The sequence below is a fragment of the Callorhinus ursinus genome, unplaced genomic scaffold (assembly GCF_003265705.2).
Source record: "Callorhinus ursinus isolate GAN/ISIS: 27379988/994484 unplaced genomic scaffold, GSC_fseal_2.0 scaffold11, whole genome shotgun sequence".
Taxonomy (NCBI): domain Eukaryota; kingdom Metazoa; phylum Chordata; class Mammalia; order Carnivora; family Otariidae; genus Callorhinus; species Callorhinus ursinus.
The window spans coordinates 44017175-44030859 of record NW_027397073.1 but is presented as its reverse complement, the minus strand read 5'-3'; the positions used below and the strand labels follow the sequence as shown (position 1 = coordinate 44030859).

General features: G+C 37.6%; 1 long non-coding RNA gene across 1 annotated transcript in view; it reads left to right on the top strand.

The window, feature by feature from the left end:
- LOC141373746 (uncharacterized) overlaps window positions 1-13685 on the top strand; it is an 88858-nt gene that overhangs the window by 3701 nt on the left and 71472 nt on the right. Inside the window, exon 2 of the long non-coding RNA XR_012380064.1 lies at window positions 13524-13578. This is a non-coding gene — a long non-coding RNA (uncharacterized lncRNA). The remainder of the gene's footprint in view (window positions 1-13523; window positions 13579-13685) is intronic.

Sequence of the window (13685 nt, the reverse complement as noted above, 5' to 3'; positions counted from 1 at the left end):
GAGAAGAGATTATTTTCTTAAAAATTAAAAATATCAAGTATCAGATATATATATATAAGTAAAGCACAAATTAAATATTCAGAAAAATATAAAAAAAAGAGAATGTACATGAAAAAAGCACAGGATTAATAGTAAATGAGGAAGAACTATGATCCCTAAAGAATGAAAACCTTTATATGAAAAAAAAAAGATGTTGGTCAAACAAAGAAACTGAAAGATAATTCTAAATAAATAAAAAGAAATAAGATGTGTTGCCATCATTATTATATATCTGCTGCCCAAATAAAGCAATGATTCAAGGTCAAATAAATTAGAATAGTCAGCACCTAATAGTCTTGGTAAATAGAGCAGATCAATAAATATGTATTGATTGGTTGATTGAATAAGAACTGCTTGCAGTTATTTTAGGAAAACCAAAGTCACTAGGGAAGTTATGTATGTCATTTCTTAAACTGAGCAAATCTGAATTTCCTTTAAAAACTAACAAAAGTCAAAACCTTTCCAAATAGTCTTAAGCAATGAAATTTTATGAAAACTTTATAATATCATGTTTCTGTATAGAAAAACCTAGATTGGAAATTTAAATAAGGTGGAAATATAAATACGCCTGTATAAAGAAATGATGTTTTGCATCTTTGATGATTTTTGATAGGTGATTGAAATAGCCAAAATTTCATGTGAATAACTTACAAAAAAAAAAAGCAAAACTTTTCTCTAAAATAATATGTGGATACACACATTTTTTATTTTCTGAAGTGGGTTCAGGTTCCGAAATGGGTCATCAAGATATTGACAGATGACTTCAAGGCCCTAAGTGAAAATAAAAAATAATTTGCAATGGTCTGAATTGATGAGAGGCCTGCCATACTGTATGTTTCAACAGGATCTAGGAAAGACTGAGTGATGGAGCCTTCCTTGAGAAATATTTTACTAATTAATTCACCAAGCATGGCTGTCTAGTCAGTGGGGGCACTCCATATTGGTGCCTTGGATACAAAAATTAATAAAATGTGGTCCCTTTTAATAAGGTAACTAGTGGATCCGAATCACATATCATTAAATTTAGAAATGCTAAGCAGACAGAAAAAAAAGGGAAGAGTGGCTGGCAGAAAAGAAAAGGAAAAATCAAAATCTCTTTATATGGTTTCTATTCAAAGATGTCTGTGAATGTGTGTGTGCATGTAAGTGTGTGTTTGAAAGAGATGGAAAAAGCAAGCAAGCTTTTAAGAGATTTGATGAAATCAAGAGAGTATGTCAATGATATATCCTAAGATAAAATATGGCATTTGAGGGCAGAGAGTAATTCTAAATCCACCCCGCCCATGCAATGAAATATTTCCTTGTCCAGCGCTGGGAGTATTTGTGATATATGATTCACCTCACCAAATCTAATATCATTGTAGCCCTAAGGGATGCAGACCCTGGTGACTGTTCCAGCCTTTCTGAAGACTTTTCGTTGAGTGTTCATTCAGAATGTGTATTGTTAACAGGAGGATTGATTGATTGATTGATTGATTTTTTAAGATTTTATTTATTCATTTGAGACACAGAGATAGAGAGAGCATGAACGGGGGAGAGGCAGAGGGAGAGGGAGAAGCAGGCTCCCCGCTGAGCCAGGAGCCCAATGTGGGGCTTGATCCCAGGAAGCTGGGATCATGACCTGAGCCGAAGGCAGACGCCCAACCATCTGAGCCACCCAGGCGCCCCAGGAGGATTTTTTTTTAAAACTGAAAGTAAATTAATGATTTTTGAAAACTGATGTATAAGATGAAAAATTAGTGTAAGATTTAAGAAATCTTAGATTTGGTAGCCTCATAAAATTTAGTATATAATATCAGCAAGCTATTACAAATATTACTTTGTAAAGTTGATACTCAAAATAGCTAAAAACAGAACAAATTCAGGGATCATTAGACTCAAGTTACCTAGTTAGTTATTTGCATCTGAATCTATGTCAAGGCAAGGTTATTCTAAACACTATTTGCCTATATGGTTTATTCAAAAGTCTTTTTTTCCCTCTTTCATTAAAAAAAGGAATTAAAAAAATTCTTTCCCAGTTCTTAGAAAAGAGGAACAGAAAGAAGTTAATACCTATTAGATATTTACCTTCTTGTTTTTGTATTTGTGAGAGGTAATGACAGTGGAATTTAAAACTTGAAAGACTGAAAAAAAGGATACTATTTCTGGTTTGTAACTGTGAAAGCAACTTGAACCTTAGGTATTAAGGTAAAAGTGAACAAGTTCTGGATACAATCTCTTGCTAAAGTCCATCCTTCAATATATTTATTAACACACATTGCCATCCAAGAACACACTTTTCAAGGAGAAATGTGTCTTTACCCAACTCCCTCCAAAAATTATCATATTTAAGTTCATGGGGAATCATAGATTTAAGCATTTATGACTTAATTAGTAAAATATTAAAAATACCTCCAAGATAATGATATCGCTTTTACCTCGAGATCTCTTTTGAGCTTCATCTTCTTCTCTCTTCTCTTGGTTTGTGTTCCATGTTCTAGCCACTGTGCCGAGCACTTTATTTCTTAATTTCAAAATACCTATATTATTTTGAAACATCCTCCCTGCACAGAGTAAATCTGTAGCATAGTTATTGATTTCATGTAATTTCTCAATGTGAATGACAATTTTAGAAGCTTTCACAACATCACAGTTGATATGCCTCTTATATTTTATTTTCATTTTGATTGGAGGCACTGTTCAACGAGTCTGCACATAGATGTTCAATCTGCATTTTTCAGACACGTTTGACTACACCTCATGAAGTACTAAATCACTTACACATTATGCAAATGTCCTGAAACTATAGAACTCTCCTGTTATTTTTTTTTCAACCATCGTTGAAAACAAAGGAGTAAATGCCAGTATATTGTCTTCTGAACACTGTCTATACCTCTGGGTTAGAAGTGCGAATATCTTTCCCAGCTTAGGAGTTTGTCCATGCCTGCTGTTAAGCTGACTGGAGACTTCCATGGGAGAGAAAAGTGAAACGTGTTTCAGTGTGATGAAGAAGCAAAAAGGAGAGCAAAGGTTTGACATCAGGATGTAGAAACAAGTATGTCCCAATTTGACTACTGTAAATATGGTGAATACCAGGAATTAAAGCATAAGAATTGAATGTTTAACAGGCACTCCTTAGCTATGAATAAGCTTTTAAATCACCCTTCATATTAAATGCTTTATTATGGTATTACTTTCAACCATAACGAATTACCATGGGTGGTGAACACATGAATGACTGTAGCTTCCAAGATGAACGGAGCGCAGCAGAGAAATGATCTTTACAAACAATGAAAACGCATTGAGATGGGAAGGAAAGGAAAAGGCAAGTGTTTGCGATTTCTATTTTTCCTGAAATATTTAGAAAGCATGTCTGTAGATGGCAAGAACTAGCAAATATTTATAGGCACCATTGCCTACCTTAGATAGCCACATTAGTGGATTAAACTGGCCTCTTTTAAACTTTGTTTTAAAATTTAAATTGGACGTGCATGACAAAAACGATTGTTCTCAAACCATGTCTTTCCTGCCATATCTTTCTTCCTCTGCAGGAAAGTACAGTAGAGGACTAAGTAAGATGTGGCATCATCATTTATGACTTTTATCCACTGTACACATGTAAATTGTTGCTAGGAACGTAAGTCAATGAAAACAGAACTACAACACCAACAGGATTAGAGGTGTGGAGGTTTGGCATTGTTATCTCCAATTTACAGAGAAACCTGTTGAGGGTAGGCTAATCCTAGGAAGATTCTTACCAGTTGTTCTGCCCAATTCTGAGCTGCATAATCTCAGGAAACTATAGGAAATGGAAAGATAATGAAAACAACAGTCACATCAAGTTCCTGGCACACTGTAGGCAAGCATGATTTATTTATTGGCAGGATCAAATTAGACTTAAAATGAGATCCATGGGAAAGACCAAATAATCTAGCACTATTTAAGGTGTAACTTCAAGATTTTTTTAAAAATGAGAAATATTTTAAGGAAAATGGGCTAAGATTGACAGCATCAAGGATTATATAATATTGCATATATGAAAATCACATCTCTTGTTCATTTATTTATCAAATATTTTTTTAAAGATTTTAATTATTTATTTGACAGAGAGAGACACAGCGAGAGAGGGAACACCAGCAGGGGGAGTGGGAGAGGGAGAAGCAGGCTTGCCGCCGAGCAGAGACCCTGATGCGGGGCTTGATCCCAGGACCCTGGGATCATGACCTGAGCCGAAGGCAGACACTTAATGACTGAGCCACCCAGGCGCCCCCATTTATTTACCAAATATTTATTAAGCACCCTCCTCAGGCCTACAATTGCTTCTGGGGATCAGCGGATAAAACAAGAAAAATGTGATCTCCACCTCCATGCTGTTTACACTCTAGTAGGAAAAGGGCACTAAGCACACACACAAAATAAACAAATATGCTACATAAAGACTGGAAGTTTCCATGAAGGAAACAACCAGGATTATATGATAGATAATAGGGGAAAGAGGGTGCCGAGTTTCAGGAAAAGAGATACTATTTGAGCTGAGTCCTTAAAGATTAGGAGGAAACAGAGCCCAAAGACAAGGGAACAGTGTTCCTGGCAGAAGGATTAGCACATGCAAAAGCCCTGAGGTGAAAGAGAGTTGGGTGTGGTTAGGGAATAGAAAGGAAGCCAAATGGACTGTGGCAGGTGAGACATCATGAACTGAGGCTAAAGAAGTAGGAGGGCCCAGTTCATGGACGGCTGTGGGACATGGTAAGGTATTCACACTTTCTTTATGTGCAGGGAGAAGCCACTGAGGGGTTTTAAACATGGATTTATATTTATCGGGTGAAGCCACTGAGGGGTTTTAAACATAGATTTATATTTATCGGTAACAAATGTGAATAAACAATAGTTTGAATTAATACAAAGGTTGTATTATTGTTTCATGGATAGGAACATCTTTTAAAATAGAATGATTTCTCCTTGAGCAGAGTTCTCAATGTGGGCCCACCTGTAGGTGTGTCGAGATAATTAGCTTATTTATCTCAATGTGAGGACCCTTATGTCCACGTTACACATACAACCACACATACAATATAGCAAGTTTCTAGCTTACATCTTTTAAGGCGAATTATAAATCATCCTGTAAGTGTATGATGCAATTCAGGATCTGTCCTATAATCAACTCTGGTGAGGTTTTTGCATAAGATTATGAATGAATCTTTCATTTGGCAAAAGTGTTCTCTGGCAGGAAGATTTCTGGAGGTCTCTTCAATTTTTATCATTGGCATTCCTACCAGAATTGCAGACCTCCCTGGACATTTACACCTTGAAAGAACAGCAATCTCAGGGACTTGCTTGGTTTTACTATTTGTTAAAGAAAAGTACCCAGCTGGAACTTCAACCCATGAAGTGGATCCCACAGACTCTCTGATGACAAGAAACAGCAGGTCTTAGCTCATTGCCCGGAGAATGCTGGCCGTGTTCCTGGTATTTGGGATCCTTTTCACTATTTTGCTGTTGTTTTAATCATGTGATAAAATCCTGGGCTGTCCAAAACCCTTAGAGGCAACATAATTAATGGGAGAAAATACATCCTAAAGTTATGTAGGAAATTTATAAGCTTAAAATTGTAAGAGACATGATAGGGGGTATGTTGGTTAGTATTGCCATACCCAAGAACCACAGACTGGGTGGCTTAAACAACAGATATTTATTTTCTTACAATTCTGGAGGCTAGAAGTCTGAGATCAAAGGGCTGTTGATTGCTTCTGAGGCCTTTCTCTTTGGCTTATAAATGGCTGTCTTCTCCCTATGTCTTCACATGGTCTTCCTTCTGTACCTATCTGTGTCTCAAGATCCTCTTCTTTAGGGACACCAGTCATATTAGATGAGGGCCAACCCTGATTTAATTACCTTTTAAAGGCCCTATTTCCAAATACAGTCATCTTCTGAGGTCCTGGGTGTTAGGGCTTCAACATATGAATTTGGAGGGGGACACAATTCAGCCCATAACAGATAGTAAAAAAATCTAAAAATTAAAAGGAAAGATATTTAAATTTTTATTTATGCAGACTGAACCTCATTGAGCCCCACTCAGTCTTGAACCTCACAATTTTCATGCAATCTAGACTTGCAGAATCCCATAGTCTACCGTATTCAACATCCTTGGTTTCCTCTATGAGTTTAAAGTTTGCGATACCTATAATGTAATTGCAATGTTTGCAATTTTCTAAAATATAAGGACATAGCAGTGATTTCAACGAAAGTGACTTGAAGGGTGATGGAATTGCATTACCATATGGTGTTTAGATCGGGAATGGGAAAATTATAAACATGGTAGACAAGGAGTATATGAGGCCAAGTAATTTTATCTTTTGCATTAGAGATCAGATTATTTTAGTTTTGTTGAAAGTCACTGATTATAATACTTGATCCTGTCTGGTTTTTCTCTCCATTAACTCAGAATTTTGCCCACACAACAGTTCACTGTCCTGGTGCATTATTTAAAAAAAATTATTACTATTTGCCAACTCTCAGTATATTCTATCATGGTGGTGAATATTTTCTGTTTGCTCCCCCCACATGCAAATATCACCCTCCTCATCGTGCTCTGTGTCAGAGTGCAGACCTTATCAAATGTTATCTGCAGAGCTCCTTGTCCTCTGGCCTCCAGTGAGGTTCTGCTGATGGGATACCTATGCAGGAGGTCAGAGAGCAAAAGGTGGGAGGGGAGAAAAACTTTATTCCCTTGGCTCTCTCTCTTCCAGGTTGGCTAGGGGGTGCTAAACTGTTCTTCCAAAGTTCAGGGCTCCTTGGAGCTATCCCACCCCCAATAGCCTGCTACCTGCTCTGGGACCATTAGAACCATTCTGTCCCTGCTCCTCTCCAGGCCTACAGGTGCTAACTCTGCGCCCTTTCAATTGCCTCCACTAGCCCTGGGGTTTCTACACTGTTCCCAGATGATTTTCTTAAAAACTGCCCACATCTTTGTAAATTGATGCTTATCAAACTTTCCTCAGTGGACCCAGTTTTAGCATGCCACTCTACCCAAGTCCTGTCTAGCTAGACAGAAATCATAAAGCCAGGCTTTATCTACAAAAGAATAGATCTATCTCTACTTCAGTCACGTTATTTAAGAGATAAGAAAGCAGAGTCCCGCTCTGATTAATTTATTTCATCATCTATTTCCCACTCGTTAAACATTTATTGGGTATCTACCATGCTCTAGGCACCATGTTTGGTGAAAGTGATATGAGAGTACAAGGTCTGAAGGAACTGAACATCTGCTGGAAGAAAACAATGAGAGGCAGTCCTGTTTTAGTAAGAAATGCTAGAAGGGACGGTTGTCAGAAAGAACCAAGGAAAATTCTAGAAGTGCCAATTAAATTCAAATTTGAAAAGTGGGCTGAGGAAGAAACAGGGGGAATGAGAAAAAGGGGATTTTTTTTTTTTTTTTGTCATAAGAAAGCATATTGACAGTGTCCTGGAGTGAGACAGATCTTGGCATGTTTGCAGAACAGGTAATATAGTAATATAAAGTTGCAAATGTTAGCAGGAGTCTTATCTGTTGTTTTAAGGAATCTGAACTTTATTCTAAAAGCAATGATGAGAATCAGGACATAAGTAAAGGAATAACACCTTGGAATCTCATGCGGGCTGCAGTGTGGAAAAGGCGCAAAGCTAGAGGCGGAGAAGTGAGTGAGGGGCTGTTGCATTCATCTCGGTGAGAGGTGAGGGTGGCCCAATGAAAGCCTTGGCTTTAGGAAGGGGGAAAAGCAGAAAGAAGGAAGAGATATAATCTACAGGAAACTTACCAGCGGCAGCACAGGTAGGGCTGTATCAAACTGAACTTCAGAATATACGTAGGTCTGCTATCAGTGCAAAGTTGAACTTCTTTATACTTGTCATAACCTTTCAAGAATTTCAGTTGAGCATTTTTATTATTGCTGAAATATCAATTATTAGAGAGTTCATGGGAAGACTAATGTAGTCTTTATAGTGATTGGAACCTGAACGCTCAATAGTTTACCCAAAATAAATATTTGCTGTGTGAATTCATCAACTGCCTTTTAAAAATAATATACCTTTAGTGATAATAGATTTCTATTATATACTTTGCAAATTCATGTTATGATGCTAGTCTTAAGCAAGAATAAAATCGTATAACTTAATAATTAAAACAATAATAATTTGCAACAGCCCCTGGTGGTGGGTGTGGTATTCTAGTAATGAATTTAAAATGTCTCTGCAGAAGGGGAACCCTCCTACGCTGTTGGTGGAAATGCAAGCTGGTGCAGCCACTCTGGAAAGCCATATGGAGGTTCCTCAAAAAGTTGAAAATAGAGCTACCATGCAACCCAGCAATTGCATTACTGGGTATTTACCCCAAAGATACAAATGTAGTGATATGAAGGGGTACATGCACCCCAATGTTTATAGCAGCAATGTCCACAATAGCCAAACTATGGAAAGAGCCTACATGTCCATCAACAGATGAATGGATAAAGAAGATGTGGTATATATACACAATGGAATATTTGGAAAACAATTTGTTTTCAAAAAAAACCCTGAAATCTTGCCATTTACAATGACATGGATGGAACTAGAGGGTATTACGCTAAGTGAAATAAGTCAATCAGAGAAAGACATGTATCATATGATCTCACTGATATGAAGAATTCTTGATCTCAGGAACAAACTGAGGGTTGCTGGAGTGGTGGGGGGTGGGAGGGATGGGGTGGCTGGGTGACAGACATTGGGGAGGGTATGTGCTATGGTGAGTGCTGTGAATTGTGTAAGACTGATGAATCACAGACCTGTACCTCTGAAGCAAATAATGCAACATATGTTAAAAAAAAAAAAAAGAAGATAGTTGGAAGGGAAAAATGAAGGGGGGGAATTGGAGGGGAAGACAAACCATGAGAGACTATGGACTCTGAGAAACAAACTGAGGGTTCTAGAGCGGAGGGGGGTGGGAGGATGGGTTAGCCCAGTGATGGGTATTAAGGAGGGCATGTATTGAATGGGGCATTTGATGTTATACGCAAACAATGAATCATGGAACACTACGTCAAAAACTAATGATGTAATGAATGACTAACATAACATAATAAAATAAAATTTAAAAAAAAATTAAAAGAAACCCTTATAAATAAAATAAAATGTCTCCATAGAATTGCTCTTTTTTCAAATCTAAAATTCTTGTAAATGTTCTTTATCATCCTTAGCCCCTAAATATGTTTTCCTTTATCTATTTTCTAGACATTCCAATATGCATTGAACTATGAGTAAGACATTACATTATTTTTTGGCCAGTGAAAACTGTGCTTGGCACAAAGAAATATTTATTTTTTAGGACATAGGGATATGATTTACTAAATTACTAAGTTTTTGCACTATCACCTTGGTAACTTGAAAAAAAATGCCCTCATTCCGGAAGTGTCCAAAAAGAGTTACTAAAAACCCAAAAGATAATCAAAAATTTTTTTTGTAGAAAGAAGGTATTTAGGGAAATAAAATTTTTAAAGATGTTTTAGATATGACAGCAGGAAAAACTTTTAAAAACCACTTAAATTTGAGTAGGGTCATAATTTTTTTTTTTTTTAAAAAGCGAATCTAACTCATTTAGTTATTAATCTTCCTCAAATCCCAAAGAGAATAGATGATCTACTGACAAATTTTAGATAAGATTAAGTTAAAATGACCCTTTGTAAATTCCTGTTATCACTTTCAGTTGTAGCTGGCAGGGAATGATATATGGCTCAATTTCAGTTTTAATGTTCAAATGTTTGTAGGTGGTTATCATGTTTTCATCCCCATTTTCTCTCTCTCAAGCTTATTCTGGGTCATCTTGGTGTGTTCATAAGTCCCTAAAGAGGTTTAATCAGTGAATAACATGTTGTGACCCTGACATTATTCTTCCTATTTTTTACTATCATGAAATACTGGTGAGTAATGTTTATTTTTTTCCCATACATTAGTAGAGAAAACCATTTATTTTTCTTGACATTATTTTTTTCCATTTTTCTCTTATGCATGAACGTTTCTGTCTTACATAGCTATACCCTGGGAGTACTAGCTCATTATTGTCTTCATTCTTAATAATATCGTCGTTCCCTTGTCTACATTGGCATCGAAACTATTCCTCATTGAATAGTTTCAACAATAAATAATGTTATGTACTGAATTAACATATCACTGAATACTTCCTATATGTTTAATTATAACCCCAAATATACATGCAATGTAGAATTATAGTCCACATACGATATATTTTAAGAAAAGGAAATATACAACTTAAAAATTATCAAATATATATATGTGTGTGTGTGTGTGTGTGTGTGTATACACTAAAATTACACAAAATATAGAGGCCCAATGGACTAGTTCTATGATGAAGTAATCAATTTTACCAAAGCTTTTAGATAAAGCTTTTATACATATAATAAATGAAAAAATTGGTCTGATAGTTTATGTCTGTAGAATAGACTAGGTCGTGATTTCTCTTACCTTTAAAAATGAAGTCTTTGGGAATCATTACAAGGGGTACAAGGCCTTATATGGGAAATGGACTCAGTTATGCTTCTTACATCTCACCCTTCTGCCCTTTTCCATGTGTAGAATTCAATTCTGAATTCAAATTCCTGGCACTAGCTTTAAAAAGTAAACTGGAAGTCAAACTGTGTAGAATTTGCATGATATATCGATAGACAAAAAATTGTTGAACAATAGACAAGAACGAGTTGAACAATATTCTGTTGCTGCATAACAAATAACCACAATTTTAACAGCTTAGTACAACACCCATTTATTAGCTGGCAGTTCTGTAGGTGGAAGTATGAGTGTGGCATCATTGGGTTCTCAGCTCTGTGTTTCACAGGCTGATAGGAAGGTGTAGGCCAGGATGCGTTCCCAGCTGGAGCTGAGGGTCCACCTCCATGGGCAGAGTTCTGTCCCTTGTGCTTGTAGGACTAAGATCCCCATTTCAAAGTTGTCAAGTGGGAGCCACACTTAAGTTCCTAGAGGCCACGCACATTCCTTGCTTGTGGTCCCGTCCATCTCCAATGTTAGCATTAGAGGCTCTCTTTTACTTTGATTCTTATCACACTTCACATCTCTCTGAATTCTCTCTGTCACCTCTGGACTCCTAGTTAAAGGGCACATATGATTAGATCAGGCCCCCCCAGATAATCTCTCTATCTGAAGGTCAACTGATTTTGGAGCTAATTACATTTGCAAAGTCTCTTTTTCAGCAGTACCTCAATTAATGTTTCATTGAATTACTAGGAGATGGTGTGTGTGTGTGTGTGTGTGTGTGTGTGTGTCTGTACCAGGGACTGGGAATCTTGTGAGCCGTCTTAGAGTTCTGTTTACCACAAGGACAAATGGATTGAAATGCTGCACAGCCAATGGCCAAAGGTAAAATAGATGAATAGCAAAGGTGGTTGATTTTCGTTTTCATTCCAAATTACTTCAAACTAATTGTATTTTTGAGAGTTGTGCTATTATCAGAAAAGTGATCAAAGAGTACAGATTGTCGAAGTAATAAGCAAAATGGGGAGAGAACACCGAGCCTGGACAGTGTTTCTCTTTCTGCCAAAATTCGAGGAGCTCAGGGGGGGTCTAGAAGGTCTTTAAATGCCACGGGCAGTTTGTGGAAATGCTATGGGCATTTTTGTAGACCATGCTTTGTGAAGAGCAGCACAGCCTGAAGTTCCAGGTTTTGAAGCAGGAAATATTAACAGAGGTAGTTTGAACCTATAGGGATAGAAATGATTCAGACATGGCACTTTACAACCCAACCTTGAAGCACCTCAGTGATTGAGAATGTTCAACAATTATGTCACTTTGATAACAAGCAGCTAATAAACCAATTTGGACTGACTAGATCCTCAGGGATATTGGCCGTGACAAACATATAAAATATGATTACGTTCCTAATACTCAGTGAAAGTGAAAAATATGACTGAGTTAAGATAATACCTATAGAAAAGAATCCTAATCTAGAAGTGAGTGGGGATTCCAAATTATTAGTATTTCACATGTTTTGGGATTTTGAACAACTGGTATAGATTTACTGGCATTTTAATAAGGCGAATCCCAGAAGCTTTTAAAAATTTATTTGTTGATTTACCACTTGCATGATCTCGTTCTTTAGGTGGCATGACTGACAATAGCAGTGTGGGCAATGTATGCAGTTTCCAGCTTGAGATGAAGGAATTTGTATTTAATTCTCAGTATTTAGCATGTTTAGTTGGTACATCAATGTCACTGTATATTTTTTAAAGATGTATTTATCAGAGAGAGAGAGAGATTGAGAGAGAGCATGAGCGGGAGGAACAGAGGCAGAGGGAGAAAAAATCCCAAGCAGACTTCTCACTGAGTGCAGAGCCGGATGTGGAGCTTGATCTTAATGACCCTGAGATCACCACCTGAGCCAAAACCAAGAGTCGGCCACTTAACTGACTGAGCCACCCAGGTGCCCTGTCATTGTGTATTTTAGTGACCTTTGAAAAATTGGGAAAATGGGACACTTGGGATCTTGGTGTTATGCTAATTCAACATGGGAAGGGTCAATAGAGCCACTTCTTCCTGACTCACCCCACAACCTGGGAGGGAGGAGCTCAGCCTGCACTCAGGCATCCGAATGGAAGCTGTCTGGGTGAGACTGAGGAGGAGAAAACATGAACAGGAGAATCTCTGACTGTACTTTTTTTTTTCCAATTTAAAAAGGACGTAGCCTTAGGATGGGAGGGAGAGCACCCCATCCTGCTGTCTTTCTGTTGCCCTGCTCACAACTACAACACTCCGGTCCACACGGTCTTTCACTGCTGCAGAGAACGTGCGGGCTTGCTCTTTTCTGTAACCTAGCAGTACCAAAGCCAGCAAACCCCAGGCTGTGGCTTCTCTGACCTGGCAGGCTCCTTACTCTACATCAGGTGGCCAGGTCACCTCACTTCTATCTATGACCTCCAATTTTTGTTCTGCTTAGATTTTTGTAACACAGTTCCTCTGAACCTTACCCTGAGCCTGAATCATCAATTTTGCCACATTCTTAGCCAAAGAGCATGTTGGCAGGCTGCGATTGGAATGCATGGTTTAAAGGAAGGCCACGAGCCCAACAGCAAGTGCCTGGAAGATCAGTAGGAGGCGGTGATGAGAAGGGATAGAGGGAAGGAGAGAGGGAAGTGTGGAACTGATGGGCTGGCTGTGTTCTAGACTGATGGCTTCAAAGACACACAGGGCATATGGGAGGAAAAGCAACGTTGGTCTGAAAATATAGTTCTATCTCTATCTCTATCTTCATCTCTATTAATCAGTATCAGTGTTGATATATACACCCTACATACTTTACATACCAAATATGTAAAATCAGACTGCACCTTTTAGAATGGCATTATTGAAATGACCATCATAGTTGTACTAGTCTTGAGCTTGCCCACGGGAATTTTATTTTCTTTAGTGGATCCTGAGTTGGTAAGACAGTGCACTTATAAAAACTCAAATGTAACTGTATTTATTTTCAGCAAGAAATACAACTGCCCAGACAGAGTGAAAGAGAAAACTAGTAAAGCGTACAAGGTAATTCATGCTATTTTCAGAGTTGATAGTAACTATGGAAAGAAGCAAAGTGGTTTATTTACATACTAACTCTCCCTGTGGCTAGCATAATACTGAGCCCTGAGAAT